The sequence below is a fragment of the Quercus suber genome, unplaced genomic scaffold (genome assembly GCF_002906115.3).
Source record: "Quercus suber isolate HL8 unplaced genomic scaffold, Cork oak 2.0 scaffold_216, whole genome shotgun sequence".
Classification (NCBI taxonomy): domain Eukaryota; kingdom Viridiplantae; phylum Streptophyta; class Magnoliopsida; order Fagales; family Fagaceae; genus Quercus; species Quercus suber.
Genome location: NW_027069674.1, coordinates 496,215 through 520,281, shown reverse-complemented (window position 1 = coordinate 520,281; position 24,067 = coordinate 496,215). Strand labels below are relative to the sequence as shown.

The 24,067-nt window shown below is 37.1% G+C and overlaps 1 pseudogene; it reads right to left on the bottom strand.

Moving 5' to 3' along the window:
• Window positions 1-21,690: 21,690 nt before the first annotated feature.
• LOC112004776 (potassium transporter 5-like) lies at window positions 21,691-23,357 on the bottom strand (annotated as a pseudogene).
• Window positions 23,358-24,067: the final 710 nt, after the last annotated feature.

Below are 24,067 nucleotides of genomic sequence, written 5' to 3'. Positions count from 1 at the left end.
TTTGGTGTAGGTGCTAGAAAATTCTTGGGATACATGATCTCTAGCCGAGGAATTGTGGTAAATCTGGATCAAATACAGGCCATACAATAGCTAGTACTTTCGAGCAACCTGAAAGATGTGCAAAAACTTACGGGGATGATTGATGTGTTAAGTCTTTTTGTGTCAAGATCAGTGAATAGGTACAGGCCATTCTTTCAATTGCTAAAGAAGTGGAAAGTGTTTTAGTGGACCAAGGAGTGTGAGGAGGCATTCCAGGATTTGAACGTTATATGATGAGCCCACCCATCTTGACCTGTCCAAAGCCCGGGGAAGACCTATATATGTACCTAGCAATCTCCGATCATGCGATGAGCCCCATGTTGTTAAAAATTAGGGATGGGGCACAGTGGTCGGTATATTACATTAGTAAGACCTTCGTAGATGCTGAAACACGATACCTACCATTGGAAGAGCTGTCTCTAGCCCTAGTACACGCTACGAGAAAGTTGCATCACTATTTCCAGGCCCACATGATCTATGTGTTGATCGAACACCCTTTGCAGTCATTGTTAAGGAGATCAGATTTCAGGGGATGAATAGCTAAATAGGGAACGAGGCTTGGGTTGTTTGATGTGAGGTACAAGTTGCGAAATGCTATTAAAGGACAGGTGTTGGCAGATTTTGTGGTGGAGTTTACCCCAACCATGAGTAATATGGCTTGGTTTAGCTCAATTTTGTTAAGGTCGTGGCAAGTGTACGTGGTGGGGCATCTAATGCCCAAGGGGCTGGAGTGGGCATTGTACTAGTGTCACCTGAGTGTATAAGGTTAGAGCATTCATTGAGGCTAAGCTTCAGGGCTTCCAACAATGAAGCTGAGTATGAGGCACTTATAGCAGGGCTTAGGACATATAAGGAGCTGGTCGCACAAGTAGTTAAGATTTTTTCAGATTTTCATTTGGTGGTAAGTCAAATGGAAGGAAGTTTTGAGTCCAGGGATCCTTGGATGGTCGAGTATTTAAAGATGGTGGTTATGTTATCAACTGGTTTCCAGAAGGCGAAGGTATCACAGATCTCAAGGCTAAAGAATAGTCGCGCTGACTCGTTGGCCACCTTGGCTTTGTCCATGGATAATTGTGTACCTCGAATGATCTCAATGGAGATACGAGAGAAGCCGAGTATAGAGCGACAGCTAAATGTCTTAGTGGTCTCGATGACCAGTCTAAGTTGGACGGACTCGATTATAGAGTTTTTATCTGACAACGTACTACCAAGCGAGGTGATGGAGGCAGAAAAAATACAGAGAATTACAGTTCGGTTTTGGCTGGGCAGAGATAGGAGATTGTATCAACAGTCATTTGGTGGACTGTACTTATTATGTCTTCATCCTAAAAAGGTAGACAGCCTCTTAGCCAAGCTACATGAAGGGATCTATAGGAGCCATACTGGGGGAAGATCACTGGCACACCAAGCAATGACTCAAGGTTTCTAGTGGCCGAAAATGCAAAGTGATGCTGCTAAGTACGTAAAGAGGTGTGATTAGTGTTAGAAGCATTCCTTAAATATTCACCAACTAGGGGGACACCTAAATTCGATCTTTTGTCCATGGCCTTTCACTCATTGGGGGTTAGATATTGTGAGCCCTTTTCATTGGGCCACCGACAACAGAAAATTTGTCATTGTCGTGATGGATTACTTTACTATATGGGTCGAAGCTGAAGCCTTAGCAAATATCCAAGATATGGATGCGAAGAAGTTTGTTTGGAAGAACATTGTAACTAGGTTCGGGGCCCCTGAAACACTGATTTCAGAAAACAGATTATAGTTTGACAGTAAAGCTTGCTGGAAGTATTGCAATGACTTAGGGATCAAGAACCGATATTTCACCTCTGTGTATCCTTAGAGCAACAGGCAAGTAGATGCAACAAATAAAATAATAGTTGCCACACTTAAGAAAAGGCTGGAAGGAGCTAAAGGAAGATAGGCTATTGAGCTTTCGAACATGCTATGGGCTTACTGTACAACGCCTAGGAGGTTTATAGGAGAAACGCCTTTTTTAATGACTTATGGAACTGAAGCAGTGATCCCCACAAAAATAGGGTTGTGTAGCATAAAGGTCTCAGACTTTACCCTAGAGAAAAATGACATCATGTTAGCTGAGGATTTGGAGCTACTGGAAGAACGATGAGAAATGGTCTTAATCAGGTAGGCAGATTACCTATAGAATCTGGCTCAGAGATATGACTGGAGTGTGAGACAAAGAAAGTTTGTCATAGAGGATCTAGTACTACAAAAGGCGATGGGAGGTATGAAGGATTTAAGTACTGGAATGCTGGCTCCAAACTGGGAGGGCCCATACTGAGTCACCACAGTGGCAAGGGCTGGAGCATATTACCTAGAGGATATGGAGGAGAGACCACTCCCCCGACTTTGGAATGTGAGCAATTTGAAGAAGTACAATCATTAGTTGTAACTGTAATAATGGATGTCTCATGTTGTAAATAAAAAAAAAAATGCAAAACAAATTCAATTGATTTTCATTAAATTGTGGCAGTTATTCGTTTAGTCACTTTACATATTGTTTATCTAAAGGGATCAAGGATAGAAGCTTAGCCTTGGCCTAACCCTGATCACCAACTAGATGAAAACCTTAAAGAATTTTTTCTAAGGATAGAAGCCTAGCCTCAGCCTGACCCCGGTCATCGACTAGGTGGAAACCTTAAAGATTTTTTTTTTCTAAGGATAGAAGCCTAGCCTTGGCCTGGCCCTGTCACCGACTAGGTGGAAACCTTAAAGAATTTTTTCTAAGGATAGAAGCTTAACCTCGGCTTAACCCCGGTCATCGACTAGGTGGAAAACTTAAAGAAGTTTTTCTAAGGATAGAAGCCTAGCCTCAGCATGACCCAGGTCACCAACTAAGTGAAAACCTTCAAAGATATTTTCTAAGGATAGAAGTCTAACCTCAAACTAACCCTGGTAACCAACTAGGTGGAAATCTTAAAGAATTTTTTTTCTAAGGACAGAAGCTTAACCTCAGCTTGACTTTGGTCACCGATTAGGCGGAAACCTTAAAGAATTTTTTTTCTAAGGATAGAGGCGTAGCCTCCACTTGACCCTAGTTGCCGACTAAGTGGAAACCTTAAAAAAAAAAATTTCTAAGGACAGAAGCCTAGTCTCGACCTAACCTCAGTCACCAACTAGGTGGAAACCTTAAAAAAAAATTATTTCTAAGGACAGAAGCCTAGCCTTGGCCTGACCCTAGTCACCGACTAGGTGGAAACCTTAAAGAATTTTTTTCTAAGGACAAAAGCCTAGCCCTGGCATGACTTCGGTCACCAACTAGATGAAAACCTTAAAGGATATTTTCTGAGGACAGAAGCCTAGCTCTGACTTGACCCTAGTCACTGACTAGGTGGAACCTTAAAGAATTTTTTCTAAGAACAAAAGCCTAGCCTCGACCTAACCCCAGTCACCAACTAGGTGGAAACCTTAAAAAAAAATATATATATATATATATATATATATATATATATATAAATATATTTCTAGGGCAGAAGCCTCGACTAGGTGGAAATCTTAAAGAATTTTTTTCTAAGGACAGAAACCTAGCCCCAGCATGACTTCGGTCACCAACTAGATGAAAACCTTAAAGGATATTTTCCAAGGACAGAAGCCTAGCACCGACTTGACCCTAGGCAACGACTAGGTGGAACCTTAAAGAATTTTTTCTAAGGACAAAGGATTAGCCTTAGTCTGACCCCGGTCATCGACTAGTTGAAGACCTTGATTAATTAATCTAAGTTCCAAGTTATCTTTTAGGAGATATTTCGAAACATCTCACGGACACCCACAATAATTATTAACAAATTTTCACAATGTTATCCAAAAGTCTTAAGAGTGCATCACTTGAATCAAAAGGTCTAATTATAAAGATATATGCCAATCACTAACACTTGAGATAATTTTTGAAATTGAACTTAAAATTACATGAAAAGATCTTAACCGAGCATACATACTTATAATATTTTCAATTTTCAAAATTCAATAACCAAAGTATTATTCAATTCAAAAAGCAAATATAGGATGAAGAATAAAATCTAACTAAAAAAAGAAGGAAAAAGAGGTTAAACATTGCCGAGGACTAACACTCAAGCAAAAAAAAAAAAAAAAAAATGAAAAAAAGAAAGAAAGAGGGAAGAAGAGAGAAACTATCAACAACGAACACACAAGAGTAGTAGGGGAGATAGGGTATTTACAGTTATGGTATGCCACTTCAATTTAAGGGAAATGTCTTCATCTCGGCAACTTGAGGAGTGTTGCATGTCCTCGGGCAAAAGCAGTGCTTGACCAAGGCTGTCTACAACCAAGCCCCCCAACCCACTCTCCAAGTTCAGACCGAAGAGTCATTGGGGAGGGCTTTGTCCCCTAACATAAAGGTGTTGTGCCACCTTGAGGAAGAGGATGTAGAAGTGGAGGCCACGTTGGACTCAATAACTACTGGTTGCTTGGTAGGTCTTGTTTTTGAAGTAGTGTCCCTAGCTGGCGAAGTCACTGTGGTAGCAGTGATTAGAGCAAAGGTGTGCTCAGCAGGAGGAACGTTGAATCCCATGGAGGGTTTGTCAGAAACCCTTGGCCTCTTTTTGTGAGTGCGGGGTGTAGGGACTGAAGTTTGTTGAGAAGCCTACTATGGGGCTGATTGACCCCCAGTGGGTTGGGCGCCCAAGAACCAGCGCCCAATGTTCATGTTGCGCCTTTGAACCATGTCATTGTTTGGCTCAGCAACGACGAGATCTTCAACATGAATGTGTTTGGCTCTGCCATGGAAGACTGAGTTTGCCGAACTGTCTCAAGCTAGTACTAAGGAGCCTTTTCTTACCAACTGAGGTCCTCTTTGTCGAGCTTCATCTACTGTAAGGCCCCTTGGTAGAATTTGGCCAGATGAACATTGATATAAGATAGTAGGGGGTTGTCAACTGTCAGATCAAGTCTCGAATCTTGATAGCTGGTATAGGAGGGAATACAGCCAAGGATTAGGTGTGACGCCCTTAGATGCCCATCGAAATGCATAAAAATCTCCAAACGCAGAATGAAGTTCAAGTCCCTTACGTGAAAGGTGTTGAGGTCTGGTTTGAAGCGCTTGGAGACTGCACAATAAATCTTATGTGCTGAATAATAAATGAAGTAGAGTAGTAGAAACAATATATATATATATATATATATGATAATAATAAATAATAATAGTAAATCTAATGAAATGTATGCAAGAAGGGGATAGGGGGAGGCAAGATAGAGGCAATCAATCCTACATTATGTGTGCTTGGGAAGTAAGAGTACCAACCGATTTGTCGGTGTGATGTTGGGCGCGTGAGTTCACTTGCGAGCCAGTTGTCGGTCACTCTTACGAACTCCCTTGTGGAGTTCCTATTAGAGTCAGGGAGACATGATATTAACCTCACCGCGAGGTCATAAATTTTTAGGTAATTACCAGTTTTGAGACCATCGCAGATACTATACATGAAGTTAATGTCATGACGGTTGAGCCTTAGATCGTACATGTTATTTAAGTGAATCACACTATTAACTACCCTATAGAAATGAGGGAGACATTGGTTAGGGCTGAGCCTGTAGAAACTAAGGGTCCTAAGCAATATGGAGTCCACGAGAAATCTAACCTCGCCCTTAAGAATTGACAAAAGGGGGAAGAAAACTACCCTAGGAAGTATATCATTCTCAATATTTCCTTTAGGGTAGAACTCAATATAAACATCTTGGGGAATGTTGAACCTCGCCTTAAAGGCTGTTAGGGCAGCCTTAGTCCTAAGAAGGTGTGCAAAACCCATTTTTGGGGGTGACTAAATGAAAAACTAAGAGGAATAAGGGAGGGGTTTGAGGACTTATAGTGATACCCTTTTCATTTGGAAGAGTGATCTCGAGAGGGAGGCTTGGGAGGATGAGAAAAATGAGGATTAAGAGGAGGAAATGAAATAAAAAATCTGGCCAAGGGAGGTTAAGGCATATTTATAGGGAGAGAGCCTTTAAATGCTTTTGGAGGGAAAAATTAATAACTTCCCCCTGTTATCTGTTACACGTGTGTCTCGATATATGAAGCGGTAGCGAATCCTGACTATTTGGTGTGAAAGTTGCCGTTTTGCATGCAAAGAATACATACAGGGCTGTCCATCACATTGAATGATTGGCAGTTGGTTTTTCCCAAGAAGGATCAATGCACTGAGGAATCTGTCCACCAACGTGCAGTCTTAATCCTGACCATCCCTCCACCAACAAGTAAAGGTTAACCCTGATCTCATCCCCACAACATGGGAATGGAATCATGGGGGGTTATTGTATAGGCATGATATAGGGCCCTAGTCCATTATATGAGCATGATATAGAGGCCTAGCCCCATTATATAAGCGTGACATAGAGGCCCAGCCCATCAATTTCAATATACCGAGAATCTCGAGGCCAATAACAAGTAGTAGGACACACCAGTCTAGAAATCTGTTACATATCAGGGACATGACTGCTCGGCAACGGTAGTGCCTTAGGGGAAATTGCTTGCTGAGAACTAATTGGCAGTTGTAGACACCGCATTTTGTACCCCTTACGACTCGGGCTCCTATTCCTCAATGATGCCCAAACTCTAAGGCCTAAGGTCAGTTTAGAGCCTAATCAAATATCAAATTGACTTGAGGAATGCTAAAATGGAAAATATAACATTTTAAATGAACAATAATCTATTTTTGGAAATAAAATGACCAAAGTGGCTCTCGGCTCACGTACGTGGGCAACGGTCTGCGTATGTGGGCCACAGCATGTGTACACAAGCACACTCTTGTGTACTCAGCTAGGGTTTGAAAGACATAAAAAAGACAATTTTTCTGCAATAATGACTGAGGTTTGGAATGAATCCCACATCATCTGGAAGCCGTTCCAAACCCCATTTTTCCACTATGTAAAGCCTTACATGGTATATTTTCAAAACACATATAAATCTCACAGAAAAAATACAAGATTCATTAGAAAATAATGAGCCAAAAGGGAGTTTTTTTACAAAACACCCTTAAGTTAGTTTTGTTTGACAGAGGGGAATGATCAAAATCAGCTTATAGAGCTTCTTATTTGAGGTATTGACTCTTAACTCTTTCTTTTCATTCATTTTTCTTTTCTGTCTTTCTTTTTGGTTTTAATCTTGTTTGTTTGCTTTATTTATGCTTATATATATATGTGTGTGTGTGTGTGTGTGTGTGTGTGTGTGTTTTTTTTAGGTTAGTTTTATAGTTTTCTTTATATCTTGAGCATGTTTGGTTGTTAAAATTAGGGTTTTTATTTGTGCTCTATTTTTCTGCTTTACTGTTTCTGGGTTAGAGTTTTGGGCAGAGTTGCACACGCATGCCTTATGCATGCGTACGTGGGCCTTCTTCTGCATACACAAGCTTCGGTATGTGTACGCAGGCCACTGTCTAGAAGCCCTATTTTAGTCTTCTGCTTTTGTCTCATTTCATTTTCTTATCTCACATATTCCTGTTTAAGTTTATTTTTATGTATATGTGTATCTGATGCCTTTGTTTCACATGTTTTATTGTTATTTACCTTTAATATACTAGATTAGGGTTTCATCTCTTGTTTCTTAGTTTGATACCATGGACATGTTGGAAAAATACGTGTTTGTATCTCATACAAAACATACGTAGTGGAAAATTAACAGATCTATTTCATTCACAAGTAATAACATGTACTATGTAAATTTTAGAATATAGGAACAAGAGAGTGTACCTTGGTGTGGTGAAATTCAAAACCAAAGATTAGAAGTACTTGAGAACACTTTTAATCTTCACTCTAATTCCACTTATGGCCAAGAAGTGTGGTATCTCAATCAGTTTATATGTATGTTTTCAAGGAAGAATAAGAGAGTTGCTTCCATTCACATACACAACATTTCATTCACTTCTAAAATTCTGTATGTTTCTCTCATTATAACTGATTATCCAATTAGGCTAGCCTTTTGGGCCATTCCAATTGGGTTTTAGTAAGTGGCTTGGTGTGAAACCAAAATAGAACAAATAAAACACTAGCTCCAAAGGGTTTTGGGCTTTTTTGTCAACTCTTGACAAGCCCACAATTACCATTAATTATATTTAATACCACTATATAAATATAATTGCACTCTAGGCCTTATTAATAAATTATATCCCAAGACTTTATTATATATTCAACCCCTTCATAAAATATTCGTAGTAATACAAAGTCATCTATGTTGACTGCTACTTCGAAAATTACTACATCTTAATCATTGAGTGCCCAGTTTAATCTTTTAAGTTATTCATCATATATTTATGAAATCCAGTTTCATAAATATATACTTTAGTAACTCTTTGCTAAAGTGGTTAGACCTAACACTCTGAATAACCAAACCCAGTAAACTTATCTCAAGGGAATATTTTATATTTCTATTAAGAGATTATGAATTTCATCTTGAAAATATATGGTCCTTCAACACTAAATGTGGCTGCCCAACATACTGAGGTTTTGATTGTGACTTTAGATCTCCATCTTAATATATCAAAGCAACTTACATTTCATGATCAAGTTCATTATTCTCTTAGGATTAAGAGTTGATGTAAATAGAAGTCGTGAGATTAATTATTCATTTGACAGTCGTTAGTAGAATAATAAATCTCACAACGGTTTTGTTCAATATGTTTTAACACTTAAAATATATCAACATATTAACTAGAAGTCTCCACTTTCGTGATTAATACAAATCATCTTAATTGATATGTTATAGTCTTCGCAGATAAAATACCCAATTTCATTACCGATTACAAACTAAAATTCTGAGTTTATGAAGAACTTATGACTTATATCTTCTGTGACTAAATCACATACTATGCATCTCACAGACTATATGATAATGTCCAAATATTCATGTTATTATTATTTTAGATAATAATTAAAAAAAAAAAAACTTTATTAATCACAACATAATGTCATACATAGCATCATACAATAGGATTTAAAGGGCACATATCCTAACAGAACATGCATTCACATGCCCATATATGCATGATGCCATAGGTGTTGAGTAGCTACAAGGTGAGTAAAGGTAAGTCATATATTCACATTCACATGCATATGCGTTGTTATGTTTTGTTTGATGAACAAGTACATGTGTTTTTGTGTTGCGTTTTGTGTTTAATTGATAAATGATGTACTTGCTGCCATGATTAAGTTGCTACCTTATATATGTCATGAGAGGGTTTTCACATGTTAGATGAATGCTAGGGTTGTATATGTGTGGATTGGTTTCTTATGCTTTATAAATGGATATATGTGTTTTGGGCCATGTTGTATGCTTAAATGTATGTTAGTGTGTGTGTGAGTTTAGGACATAAGTGTTGAACATGATTTTATTGAGTTTAAGACGTAAGACACAAAATGGGAGGCCTACCTTAGGGTTGGGTGTTCTTAGGTGCCTAACACCTTCCCAAGAATGTACCTAGGCCATTCTTTGGTAGTAAGATCAATGGTCATTCCTCGAAAGGACGCTATATTCATGGTTCCTAGGCCATTGCAAAACTAGGTGGCAACTCCTCCATTGTGTCCATAGTAGCGGGTGCAAGTTTCAACACAGTCACATTTGTCTTAAGAAGTGAGACCTATTTGGTCAGGAATATATCCCAAAAGGGGCCCTACCTACCTAAAAAGCCTCCCAATCATCATGACAACTCCACTAAGGGAAGTCTATAAATAAGAGCCGAAGGAGGGAGAAAATGGGTTGGAAAAAATTTAGGGTGAGAGATACACACGAGAGAAAATTGTGAGGAACAACAAAAGAGGAGTAACTCTCCATCAAGCATGGGACTCCTTGGGAGATACACAAAAAGGGGTAGGAAGATACGGGCTGGACCATAAACTCTTTCATTTGGGCCACTAGATTAGCCTCAAGAGGTTTTCCCATTGTAGGAATCTCATTACCCACTTCATATAAGTAAATTGAGGGTCTGACATCAGGGCTAACCAGTCACATTGGGCAATAGGCCCACACAATTTGTTAAATAAATTATTATGAAAAAAATTATAAAATTATTTATAAAAAATGAAAAAAATTTCAAAGCCAACAACTTTCACTCTTTTTATGTTTATTTTTCTCCTTAAAAAAAATCAAACAAACAATTGACTTTTTGGTCAATATTAAATGAGAGCAGGATTGAATTCTTTTTTGCGTCCACTTTTTTGATTGATTAAAATGATTAGATATTCCATTCATTAATGTCAACATAATAATAATAATAATAATAATATCACACACACACACACATATATATATATATATATATATTTATTTATAAATATAAAAAATAGCGGTAAACCCGAAACGGTACACCGGTATTGATCGGTATCCGAAATATATCGTACCGGTATAGCCACTGGTATGGTATCGACTCCCTTGGTGATAAGCTCATTTTCCCTTCGGCTATCACGCGGATTCTCCACCATGCGTTTGTCTCCTATCCTGAGTCTTCACACTTCTTAGTCATATGTGCCATAGACGCAGTGACTGTTAGATGGAGCGAGGCCCAGCTTCGACTGAAGCGACCACGGACTGAGACGGCGACTCCTCCGGCTTCTTCTGCTCCATGCACATCTGCTTCTTCTTCTTCTTTTGCTGGTGGTGTGACCCTATAGGCGGTCAAGGCAGAGTTTCAGTGCATGGATGCTCGCTTTGACACAATTAGTGATAAGGTGTGAACACCCGTGTCGGTCGTATTGCACGACGGCAGGCTCGCCTTGGTGGCTTCGTGGCGTCTCCCTCTCCTTTTCTAGAGGCATCTAAGGACGAGGACAATGATGGTGACTTCAACAATGATGATGATGATGAGGATGAGGATGCTAGCTCTTTTGGTGATGATGAGATGACTGCTTGAGTTATTTGCCCTTTGTCATTCGTGACAAAATAGGGGAGTAGTTTTGGGTATGAGAGTAGTCATATTCTTAAGGGGAGAGTTATTAGTATAAGAAGTTTTCTTTTTGAGCGATGTTGTGAGAACTTTTTGTATCTTTTATTTTCTTTACTTTTTTGATACATTGTTCTTACTCTATGATAGTAAACCTTGTATTCTTATTGATATATATATATATATATATTAAGGTTGTTATTACATTCTTTCACCTATCTCTTCATGTGTTGTTTCTTTTCTCTCTTTATGCACATGCTTCTTTCTCCTATCTTTTTATGTGTTGTTTCTTTTCTCTCTTTATGCATATGCTTCTTATTTATTGTATGCAATCTTTTATATTTCTGTCTCACACTAAGATGCTGTGATGAGTTTTGTTTAAAGTGTTTCAAAAATATAGTTGTCAAAGTCTTTCTTGCCATAAACTCTCTTCTTGCAAAGTTTTTCAAGAGTTTGTGTTAGGATTAGATTTTATTGTATTCAACAAGTGAGTATAGGTTAAGTGATTTATGACTTCTATTATATGATCATTTGTTTGTTGTGGTTTCGTCACGGATTGCCAAAGGGGGAGATTGTTAGGACATATGTGAATCATGTTAGAACATATGTCATTTAGAATTGGCTAATCCTATGACAAAATGAGCTTTATTTGTAGTTGGGTAGATCTAGGATGTGTTTAATACTTCAAAAAACAAGAGTTCAAGTCCAAATGTTAAAGCCATGCAAATTTGTCCAAGAATCAAGTGAAGAAGTGTTATATTTTAAAACTCAATAGCTAGCTTGACAGATAGCAACTATCGAGGTTTAAAAGGCATGTTTAGCCCGTTGTTCGACAACTACTCGATAGATAACCTATTTATTGAGATTTACGAGAATCAGTTTTTTAGATTTGATTTCACACTAATCCGAGTGCACATGTTTAGGCTTTCTTTTCTCACAATCCTAAACATATAGTATTATTTTAAGTGCCATCACAGTTGATGCAAGTGAGTGCAACTTGATGCAAATGTTTTTCATAAGTATATTGTGACCAGAGATATATGTCCTAGTTCATCTTTCTCTTGAAGAAGTTGCTGTGTTTGTATGTCGTAGGGTTTTGTAACCAAGGAGTTTCATGATCTTCATCGTGTTGATGAATTGAAGAACTTTGCAGCCAACATCCTTCTTAAGTTGGTGGTTAGTTACGTACTTGGATCCGTGCATCGATTGGTTAGTCACGTACTGGGAGCTGTGTATTGAAAGGAGAGATTGTCACTGTTAAGACATATATGTTTTAACTTGATTAAAAACATATGTCACTTATTTATGTAAATTGGCTAATCCTTTGACAAAATGCACTCTACTTGTAATTGGGTAGTTCTAGGTGTGTTTAATACTTTAAGAAACAATGTTTCAAGGTCAAGTGTTGAAGTTATCAAGTCTGTCCAAGAAAAAGTAAGCTGAAGTGCAAAGTTTTTAAAGCTCGACACCTTCTCGATAGCTATGTCGATACCTGCTATCTGTCGAGATTTAAAATTTCAGATTTCTAATCTAATTTTCTTGGGATCCGTGAATACGTTTTTGGGCCTTCTTTTCTTCTAACCCAAAACATATAAAAGGATTGTTTTAAGAGCCGTCAAGTGTGACACAAGTTGCATTATCATTGAGCAATCTTTGTTGAAGTAAATTGTGATCAAAGGACAAAGTTCTTGACCTAGTTCATCTTCCATCAAGAAGTTGCTGTGTATTTGCACCGTAGGGTTTTGTAACCAAGCATCTTCCTGCTATTCATCATAAAGGATGAATTGAAGAACTTTGCAGCCAACCATTCTTCCTTAGTTGGTGTTCTGAAGTCGCGTACTTGGATCCGCGCATTGGTTAGTCACGTACTTGGGAGCCGTGCATCAAAAGTGGGAACTGTCACTACAGATCAAGTCCAATTGGGTATTGGGGTAAGGGTTCAACTGTAGGTTGGTAAGGTACTTGGGATTCCTTTACTTGTAACCGCTTGATTTGATAATAGTGGAGTTTCGAGAGTGGTGACCTGAAAATCACCCGGTGGGGTTTTTGCCGTTAGGGTTTTCCCCATTCGTAAACAAATCACCGTGTTATTTATTTTCCGCTGCATATTTAGTTTTTGGTGATTTGTTTGTGCTTCCATAAAATTGCATGATTAATTGATTAATTAATTCCCTAATGGGTTTGCAATAATAGGAGTCAATGTGTTTTACTACAAACATGAAACTGGAATGGGAAGATGAATAAAGCTTGTGAATGGCAATGTAGGCTGGCCATCTACTACCTTAATGAAACTCCGATAAAAGAAAATTCAGGTTGTAAATCTCATTGCATAGGATTGCTGGAATCCAAGTAAATGGTAAATAATGTTGAAAGTGAAAGAATAATGGATTTGGAAAAAAGCTTTGTCAACAAATGATACACTCAAATATTAACACCGACATCTCCCCCAAAGAAGAAGTAGTAGTTTACCATGACACAAAAGAATTACATTATAACAAAAAATGCATTAAAGGAAATGGATTACAACATAGACTCTCAATCCTTCTACAAAACAACAAATATGCTAGAGGGTGAAAAAGTGGGGATATAAAATCAAAGACTATAGATACAGTAATTGCCACACTAAATCCGGTGAAAAAGGGGGGGATATAAAATCAAAGACTATAGATACAGTAATTGCCTCACTAAATCCCCTGTAAATCTTTCTCAGCGGCTGCTACTGTTTTCTATCTGAGCCCAAACATGCAACAAAATCGCCTCTGTTGTGTTTTTTTTTTTTTTTTTTTTTTTCTTTTTGTCAGCCCAAACCCATTAATAAAAATTATTAAAAAAAAAGGAAAAGAAAGGCTAGATAGAACACTAAAGAAAGAAATCGATCCAAGATGAGTGTTGTGGTGTGGTGCTGTCTGCGACTGAAAGAGTCTACAGCTATCATGCACATGCAACACTGTCCCTTCCTAAACGACGTTGTGCCGACGCATCGAGAGAGAGGAACGGCGTCGTGCTGGTGATTAAGATGTACGTTAGTGTAGCTAATTAAATTCAATGATAAAGATTATGTAAATGATTGAGCTTAAAGAATATGGGGCATGTCGTGGAAGTAGTAGGTAGTAGTTATACACTTGTTGAGCTTGGGTGGATTTATTTGGGCAATAATTCTAATATATTCTTGTTCTGTCGAGTGTTGAACGCTCTAAACATCTAAAATGATCAGGCGAAGAATGATTTCGTAATGCATATCCTAAACTGAACCTACTCTTACCCTTTGGACACTTGACGGAGGGGGTACGATTTTTATATTCCACCGTACCCCCGAACACTCTTTCTAAATAACTAAAATTTGCTAAGAATTTTGTTAGTTGCCCGGTTAGGAAAGAATATATAATACTAACATCTCGAGTTTTGAAAACTCGAGATCCAAAGTTTTTAAAACTCTTTTTAGAGTTTTTCATTTGCTGACTCGGACAAATTTGTCGACTCGGATCTCGAGTTTTGAAAACTCGCTAAATGGAACTCGATTTTATAAAACTCGAGTTCTGGTTAACGTTTTTCATTTAACCCAGTTTTAGAAACACTCTTTACACAAACATAAAACCTAAAAACACTCTCAACGAATAGCGACTTAGTCACACTCACGCCAAAATTTTCAAACTTCCAAAATTTCAAAATCACTCACTCTCACTCCCAAATCAGCTACCCCTGTGCTCTCAGTCTCCCACGGGCTGTCTTCTGCTCTGTTTACCTTCGTCGTTCTTCAGTCTTCTGCTTTGTATCTTCGTCGTTCTTCATCTCGCTTGCTAGGTAACAGTTCTCCGTTCCTCTTTTGCTGAATTTATGTTATAGAATTAGGCTTTTTGCATGGTGGGTTACGCATTGTAAGAAATGTAAATGTTAGAACTCATTTTTGATGTTGTTTGGTAATGGGTTGTTGATAATGAGACTAGATGCTGTTTTTTTTTTTTTTTTTTGAATTGTTTGCTGGTGGAGATTTTACTGACCCACACTGTTTCTATAATTTATGACTTGGTCTTTGGGTAAGTGATATAAATATGTTACATGGGGATTTGATTAAGAGAATTTGTTAAATTTCGTACTATAGACCTTAAGGAAAAGACAAGTTGATAAGTAATCTGGTTTTGTTTAGAATGATCAATGAGGAAGAAGCTTAATAAAATAAATAAATAATAATAAAAAAAAGCTCCTCCACGCATGTGCAATTGAAGCACAGACCCATGTATCTGTATGGATTGGCTGACATTTAAACGTCAATTGAGGCCAAACTTTTGTAGGATTTGCACTGCAAAGAGCCCAAGAGTAATTATATATTTTATTTTGAATCCATAGTGTTTGATAAAATGCTTGAAAGAAAATTTATAAATTTTATTTCCGACTTGACAATTCTATTAATCATATTTGTTTGTTTTGTATTTTGTTAGGATTAGAAACAGTGAAATTCGGAAAAGTTTATTAAAGCACTTGCATATACTTAGCTTGTGTTCATTTTTTCCCCATGTTATATGCTAAGTAATCAGTGTTGTTTGGTTCTCAAGGATTGGTTGGTCTCATTGTGTTTTCTTTATTGTTGCTCATGCAATCTTGGTTCTATGGTGTATCAACCTCTAACTGACATGAGTGAAAAAAAATTAACATAGGCTACGGGTAAGAAAGTTTTTATTATTTTTAAGTGAATAATTTGACAGCAAATTTTGGATTAAGGATTATTTGACAATAAATTTTTAAAATAATCACCACAATCTACCCATATTCTATATGTCCTACTTAATGACAAAAACTCAATTGCCAAAAATAAAAACAAAGAAATAAACAAAGAGACCACAAAGGTACAAATTAAGAACTAAGTGGGTAGAATACATGATGTGGTGTCTTCATTATTTGAATGTTAGCTTAGAATCTATATAAACTTAGAATCACTTTGTATGAAAACCTGTCTGCTTCTTGGTATTAAAAAAAATTGTTAAATATGTTTTACAGGTACACCTTTATAAAATATGTTAAACCATGTCTAGCACAACCATCATTGAAATGACTTACTTTTTTCATTTCATTGTACCATTGCTTGGGTATCATGGCCTGAGAGAGCCTTAACAAAATCAAATTGTGTTTTTTGCTTTGCCTAGACATGAATCACTAAGCGACCTTGACACTGCTATAGTTAAACTACTATTGAAGATGCTTGATAAAATCAATGCCTTGGTTAGACATNAAAAAAAAAAAAAAAAAAAACACAACAGAGGCGATTTTGTTGCATGTTTGGGCTCAGATAGAAAACAGTAGCAGCCGCTGAGAAAGATTTACAGGGGATTTAGTGAGGCAATTACTGTATCTATAGTCTTTGATTTTATATCCCCCCCTTTTTCACCGGATTTAGTGTGGCAATTACTGTATCTATAGTCTTTGATTTTATATCCCCACTTTTTCACCCTCTAGCATATTTGTTGTTTTGTAGAAGGATTGAGAGTCTATGTTGTAATCCATTTCCTTTAATGCATTTTTTGTTATAATGTAATTCTTTTGTGTCATGGTAAACTACTACTTCTTCTTTGGGGGAGATGTCGGTGTTAATATTTGAGTGTATCATTTGTTGACAAAGCTTTTTTCCAAATCCATTATTCTTTCACTTTCAACATTATTTACCATTTACTTGGATTCCAGCAATCCTATGCAATGAGATTTACAACCTGAATTTTCTTTTATCGGAGTTTCATTAAGGTAGTAGATGGCCAGCCTACATTGCCATTCACAAGCTTTATTCATCTTCCCATTCCAGTTTCATGTTTGTAGTAAAACACATTGACTCCTATTATTGCAAACCCATTAGGGATTTTTTTTTTTTTTTAAAAAAAAAAACTCATTTAAGGTATCATTATTAAATTTATAATCCATCATAGAGCAGAATAACCATTAAAAAATCCATCAATAATATATGAGCATTTCTCATTGAAATTTCTTTGCAGATTTTGTTTTTACAAAAAGAAATGTATACAATTTTGCAGTAATGTGAGCATCTGAGAAATCATTTGGGCTAACTTAGAAAAGGCAAGAAAGAAAAAGAAAGTACTTAATTGATATTAGTAGAAATCAATAGGGTATTTGATGTTGTCAAAAACCCAACCACCTGTGATGTAGGACAAAAATAAAAGTAACAAGAAAATTAAAGATAAACCTAAGAATCAGCACTTAGGGATGTTTTGAATCAACACCAATCAAAACTTAGGCATTAGCACCTAAGGTGTTAGGAATCAGCACTCAACTATTGGAAAATCTCCAATCTAAATATCAATAATCAATCAATCGTCTATTCAAACATAAACTACCTTAAACCTTTATAGAGCTTGAGCTTCCTAAAAATAAAGAGATAAAAAGATAACAACATACCAAAACTAATTCTAACTTAACTAAAATATTAATACCTATCTAATTTCAAAATAAACAATGAAATCCTAAACTAATACAACTACCTAAGAAATTCAATCGACTAAGGTGTGCAATCCTCATCAACCTGTAAAAGAACTCTAACAATCATCAAAACCACTGATTTTTATAAGTACATCATCACCAATATGCACTTGTACAGCTTAATGCTGGAACATATAGTATGCTTTTGTAGCTAAAGCATGAACACATAGAGACATCACTTAACCCAAAAGATTTAAGCCTAATAAATATAAGTTTAACTATGTTATATTAACTACTCATCATTATTAAATGTGAGATTTCACTCACACGTGTACACCCAACAATATCTCCCTCACGTGTGAGTCTTTACCTCTCTTAAGACCTCTATGTGGGTCATGAACAAGTCCTACTTACTTCCCATTACCTAATGAGATTTTTCCTTCACTAGTGCATCATCCATGAGCCTCCACAAGTCAACCCCGCACATCTTTTATCCATGGGAACATCACACCTCTCCGTTGTCTAGCACTATTGGTAATAATAATCCTTCCTAAATCATTTGTGATGGCTTTTTAGGATTGCCTGGTGCAATATACCATACTCACTCCAACTGCGAAAATGATCTATCCCTACTCCATCTGTGAAATAGCTCTAAGTACACGCACCTCCATCTCCGCTCCAACTGCAAAAGGGACCTAGATAACCTTGTCACATTTTCCCCACACTACCATCCATAGGCTCTGATACCACTTGTTGGGAAGACAAAGTTTTTGGGGTGGCTTCTTGAGTAGTTAATATAACATATAGAGACATCACTTAACTCAAAAGACCTAAGCTTAATGGGTATGGGCTTAACTATGTTATATTAACCATTCGTCTTTCTCATCATTATTCAATATGAGACTTTACGCACACATTGTAACATCCGCCTCACTTAAATTTAATCTAATTGCTCCTAGAATGAAATTGATGAATTATTTAATTTATTTGAATGTGATATTATTTTATATTATGATATCTACAAAGAAAATAAATAAAAGAAGATGTAATGTGGACTATGGAGAGTTATTTTGTAGATTTTTCATATCAAACTTTTAGTCTTCTTATCAGTTAAGGAAAAGGATAAGAGATTAAAACCTATTTGGATTAGAAGTTTAAGTGTTATTGGAATCCTTTAGAGTTCTAGCCTATCTAAACAACCTTAATTTGAGTTTAATTGGGAATTAAAGTCTTGGAAGCTTATTTAGATTTTATGGGCTTCTTGGAGGCTAAAGAGATAAGTTTTAGTGGGTTCTAAATTACAGCCCAAGTTGGAAATGTATTTAAGAGCATTCACATCAGTCCGTGTATTTTACACGCTCATTTTTACACTAAAAACCTACTTTTTCTATTTTACACATCCTCTTTTACAAATTACCCACATCAATTCATCTATTTTATCACCACTTTTATTTAAATAATCAATTTTCTCTATTTTTTAATTATTTCCTCAACTACCTTCTATAAGGCGCGCTCTCTCTCACTCTCAGCTCATTTTTTCTCAGCCATCATTTTTTCTTCTCTCTCTCTCTCTCTCTCTCTCTCTCTCTCTCTCTCTCTCTCGTTTAATGATTCTAATAAGCATGTGTAGTTAGATGTTTATCTTAGTACAATGTGCACTTGCTGGCTGCTCTAGTAGTACCATGATATTCCATTCTTTCAATGTAGAGAATCCCAATTATCTACTCCTAACCTTTACATGCTAAACATTTTTTTTTCAGAATCTTGCCGTCTTTCTCTGCCTTTCACATGGTTGACTTAAAAAGACCCAAAAAGACCCAGTATATGTATGTGTGTGTATATATATATATATATATAATAACCTCTAATTCAGTCTAGGAAGACCAATCCACTCCAATTAGTACTCGTAAATAAATTCAGTTTTACATGTTAGAGCATTCACATCAGCATATGGATAATCATGTATAATACAAAATTTTCCTCATTTTACACATTTTGGCCAAAAATCCTCCCACATCAGATTGTGTAAAACCGTGTAAATTCATCTAAAAATTTCCATGAGCTACAGTAACCGTGTATATATACACGGTTACTGTAGCTCATGTATAGATTATTTTAATATTTTAATTTCGCTCTTTTTTTCTCTCTCTTCTCCATCTGCTCAACCAACTCTCATCATCTTCTTCCTCCGATACACACTTCCACAGACAAAATAAAAAATCAACCACCACAAAACCAACAACAAAATAACCCACAACACTACAAAATAACCCACAGACAAAATCCAAACCGATCGGCGTGCTTGGATCGGCGCTCATGGGAGCTTGGATCGGAGCTGCGGAGCGGAGTGGTGGTGCGGAGTTGCGGATCGGAGCTCGTGGGAGCTCGGATCGGAGCTGCGGAGCGAGCTTTGGATCGGAGCTCGGGGAGCTTGGATCGGAGCTGCGGATCGGATCGGAGCTGCGCAGCGGAGCTTGGATCGGAGCTGCGGATCGGATCGGAGCTGCGCAGCGGAGCTTGGATCGGAGCTGCGAGCGGAGCTCGTGGGAGCTTGGATCGGAGCTGCGGATCGGAGCTGCGCCGCGGAGCTTGTGGGAGCTGCGGATCGGAGCTGCGCAGCGGAGCTCGGATCGGAGCTGCGCAGCGGAGCTCGGATCGGAGCTGCGCAGCGGAGTCGTGGGTATTGAGATAACCGGGTAGGGAGATGGGCTGAGAGAGAGAGAGAGAGAGAGAGAGANGTTTCACACAAGATGCCTTGATGAGTTTTGTTTAAAGTGTTTCAGAAATACAGGTTGTCAAAGTCTACTTGCCATAAACTTTCTTATTGCAAAGTTTTTCAAGAGTTTGTGTTAGGATAGATTTTATTGTATTCAACAAGTGAATATGAGTTGAGTGATTTATGACTTTTCTCATATGCTCATTTGTTTGTTGTGGTTTTGTCACGGATTGCCAAAGGGGGAGATTGTCACTGTTAAGACATATATGTTTTAACTTGATTAAAAACATATGTCACTTATTTATGTAAATTGGCTAATCCTTTGACAAAACGCACTCTACTTGTAATTGGGTAGTTCTAGGTGTGTTTAATACTTCAAGAAACAATGTTTCAAGGTTAAGTGTTGAAGTCATCAAGTCTGTCCAAGAAAAAGCAAGCTGAAGTGCAAAGCTTTTAAAGCTCGACACTTTCTCGATAGCTACCTCGACACCTGCTATCTGTCGAGATTTAAAATTTCAGATTTCTAATCTGATTTTCTTGGGATCCGTGAATATGTTTTTGGGCCTTCTTTTCTTCTAACCCTAAACATATAAAAGGATTGTTTTAAGAGCCGTCAAGTGTGACACAAGTTGCATTATCATTGAGCAATCTCTGTTCAAGCAAATTGTGATCAAAAGACAAAGTTCTTGACTTAGTTCATCTTCCATCAAGAAGTTGCTGTGTATTTGCACCGTAGGATTTTGTAACCAAGCATCTTCCTACTATTCATCATAAAGGATGAATTGAAGAACTTTGCAGCCAACAATTCTTCCTTAGTTGGTGTTCTGAATTCGCGTACTTGGATCCGCGCATTGGTTAGTCACATACTTGGGAGCCGTGCATCAAAAGTGGGAACTGTCACTACAGATCAAGTCCAATTGGGTATTGGGGTAAGGGTTCAACTGTAGGTTGGTAAGGTACTTGGGATTCCTTTACTTGTAACCGCTTGATTTGATAATAGTGGAGTTTCGGGAGTGGTGACCTGAAAATCACCCGATAGGGTTTTTACCGTTAGGGTTTTCCCTATTCGTAAACAAATCACCGTGTTATTTATTTTCCGCTGCATATTTAGTTTTTGGTGATTTGTTTGTGCTTCCATAAAATTGCATGATTAATTGATTAATTAATAAACTTGGCTAAATTAATTAATTAGGGTTAATCACTAGGGGTCATTCAGATTGTGGCCTATCAGTCACTACAGAAAAAGTCCAATTATGTATTGAGGTAAGGGTTCAAGTGTAGGTTGGTATAAGATACTAGGATTCATTTACTTGTAACCGCTTGTTGTAATAATAGTGAATTCTCAGGAGTGATGACCTTAAAATCACTCGGTGGGGTTTTTGCCTTGGAGGTTTGCCCTATTCGTAAACAAATCACCGTGTCAACTTTATTTTCCGTTGCATATTAACTTAGTTAGTGATTTGTTTGTGCTACCACGCGTATTGCATGCTAATTAAATTAATTAATTAACTTGGCTAATTAATTAGTTAATTCATCACAAGGGGTCAATACATTCTTGGCCTATCACATATATCTAATATCACAAGTGTCATCCAGTAAAATTGGGATTGCTTATTCTAAAGTTCAAGTCATGCCAACTTTTAGCAAACGCTTTTGAAGAATATCAAACACTTTCTCACTTTGTCTCAAATTTCTCTTCAAGAAATTGTAAGCATAATCTATTATAATTCTCCTTCCTATACTTGCTCCTTTGCCTGCAACCACTTCATTTTCACCAATCAAGTGGACAACCCTAGCATGCCATGCTTTGTTTATTGCCTCAATCTCTCTCTCTGCTACCTCTTTCTGCTTCTCTTCATCTACTTGTTTTACATCCCTATGTTCATTCTCTCCATCAACCACCCCTTCATCTAATTCTCCACTATTTTCATCATTATTAAGTGCATTGTGTGAAAACCAAAACCATTATCAACAATAAACTCTTTCAACCTTTGAATCAACAAGTTCTCAAAAGGCTTTTGCTTATTGCGCATATTAGTGTATCCATATCTCACAACAGAATGAAACACATTGAACTCTTTAAGCTCTACTTGACAAAATAGGAAACACCCTTACTTTGGAACGGTTCTTATTGTTAGTGACTTGATGAAGACAAAAACAAGGGCTGAGTGCAATGCAGGCACATTTGCAACATAGTGCTTGAAAATGGGTGGGATGCCCTGACCAAGTTTTGAGTAAAATATGGCAAGCCTTAGCATTTGACTAAAGTTTGTGCCATTAATAACTTCCTTGAGCTTATCTGCAGAGATTTTGTGATCAAGCTTATAATAGTACTTTCTTCTGTACACATTATTCCAAAGATACATAATAGTCGTTAATATTGTGGCAAAGGCTAGGGGAAGATATCCTCCTTGATCAAATTTGTAGAGGATTGAGCTTAAATAGATTAGCTCCATGGTGCAAATAACAAGAGCATAGGAGATAATAAGAAGTATGTGGGTTTTCCATATTGTTATCATGATTAGTACAGGGAAAGAAGTTGTGAGAGTCATGACAAAAACCACAGTTATCCTTGAATGCAATAAAAATTGTGGGTTAACAATTTAGATTGAGAAGAGGCTAAAATGATAAGTTAGTAGAATTTGAAATTACCATATGCATTGCCAATCCTTGTGGTGCTTCTAAAACCTAAAGTGACCCCAATACAAGCCAGCATTAGAAGGTAATTAATTTCTGGTTTGTAAACTTGTCCTTCATACTTTGCCGATGTATGCACAATTTTAACACGAGGGAAACACCCCAGTGATAATGATTGTTGGATTATAGAGAAAGATCCTGAAATCATAGCTTGGCTAGCTATGATGGTTGCCAATACAGCTATATCAAACATTGGCCAATACAAAGGGCCTGCACCATAAGTAGCCCATTACAATTGGTTAAAATATAACACATATTATTAACAAATGATATATATGATGAATCTTAGCACAAAACAAATGATATAATGAAAAAAAAAATATGGTTGTAGAAAGACATGAATAAATGTCATTTTCTTTTAATTTATTTTTGCATGTATTGGCTGTTGATATCGTATTTTGTTTGCCCTCGATTTGCGTGCTAGACCCCGAAAAATCCAGAAATATAATTTTCTCTCTATGGGGCCGCGAGAACATCTAGAATAGTGTGGCGTGACCCGTTTAGGCACTGGAGCACCTGAAGTGCCTTTTTCAGCACCACAAACTTCTGTGAGCCATAGCTTTCAATTCAACTGTTAGATTTTGAAGATCCATACCTTTTTAGAAATAGGAAGTCAAGATCTTTCTAGGAGTGTCAGGATCCATTCCTTTTGGGGCCTTTTGAGGCCGGCTGCCTTTGAAGGGCTGCTGCCTCGAAAAATGCACCCAGGGCTATAAATAGCCCCAGGCACCCCACAGACAAGGAGGACACACATTTTTCTGAAATTTGCTTGCTGCCTAGCTTCTCTACACGTTTTTTTCTCTCTTCCAAACACCAAAAAAAACACAAAAAACCCCCCAAAAAACACATCAAAGTTTCTTGATTCTTCTATCTTCTCCAAAACACAAGATATTGTTCTTATACCCAATCTTCCTTTCCTTGGTTCTACACTTGGGATTTGAGGTTTAGGGGTGTGGATGTGGCTTTTCTCATCCACACCCCTAGCCCCCTAAATCTTTTTCTATCATTTATTTTGCGAACTCTAACACTTTCCTTGTATTTAAATTTTAAAAAAAAAATCTTTTTTATTAGTTCCTATATTTAACGTTCACAGTTTAAAACTCACATTTCATTTTCGATAGTTTATTTTTCCTTTGAGAAAAAGAAAGATTCCAATTCATAACTGACAAGTCAAGAACGTATTAACCCCTTGTGATAAATTAACCAATTAATTAGTCAAGCTAATTAATTAATTTGATTAACATGTAATACGCGTGGTAGCACAAACAAATCACCAACTAAGTTAATATGTAATGGAAAATAA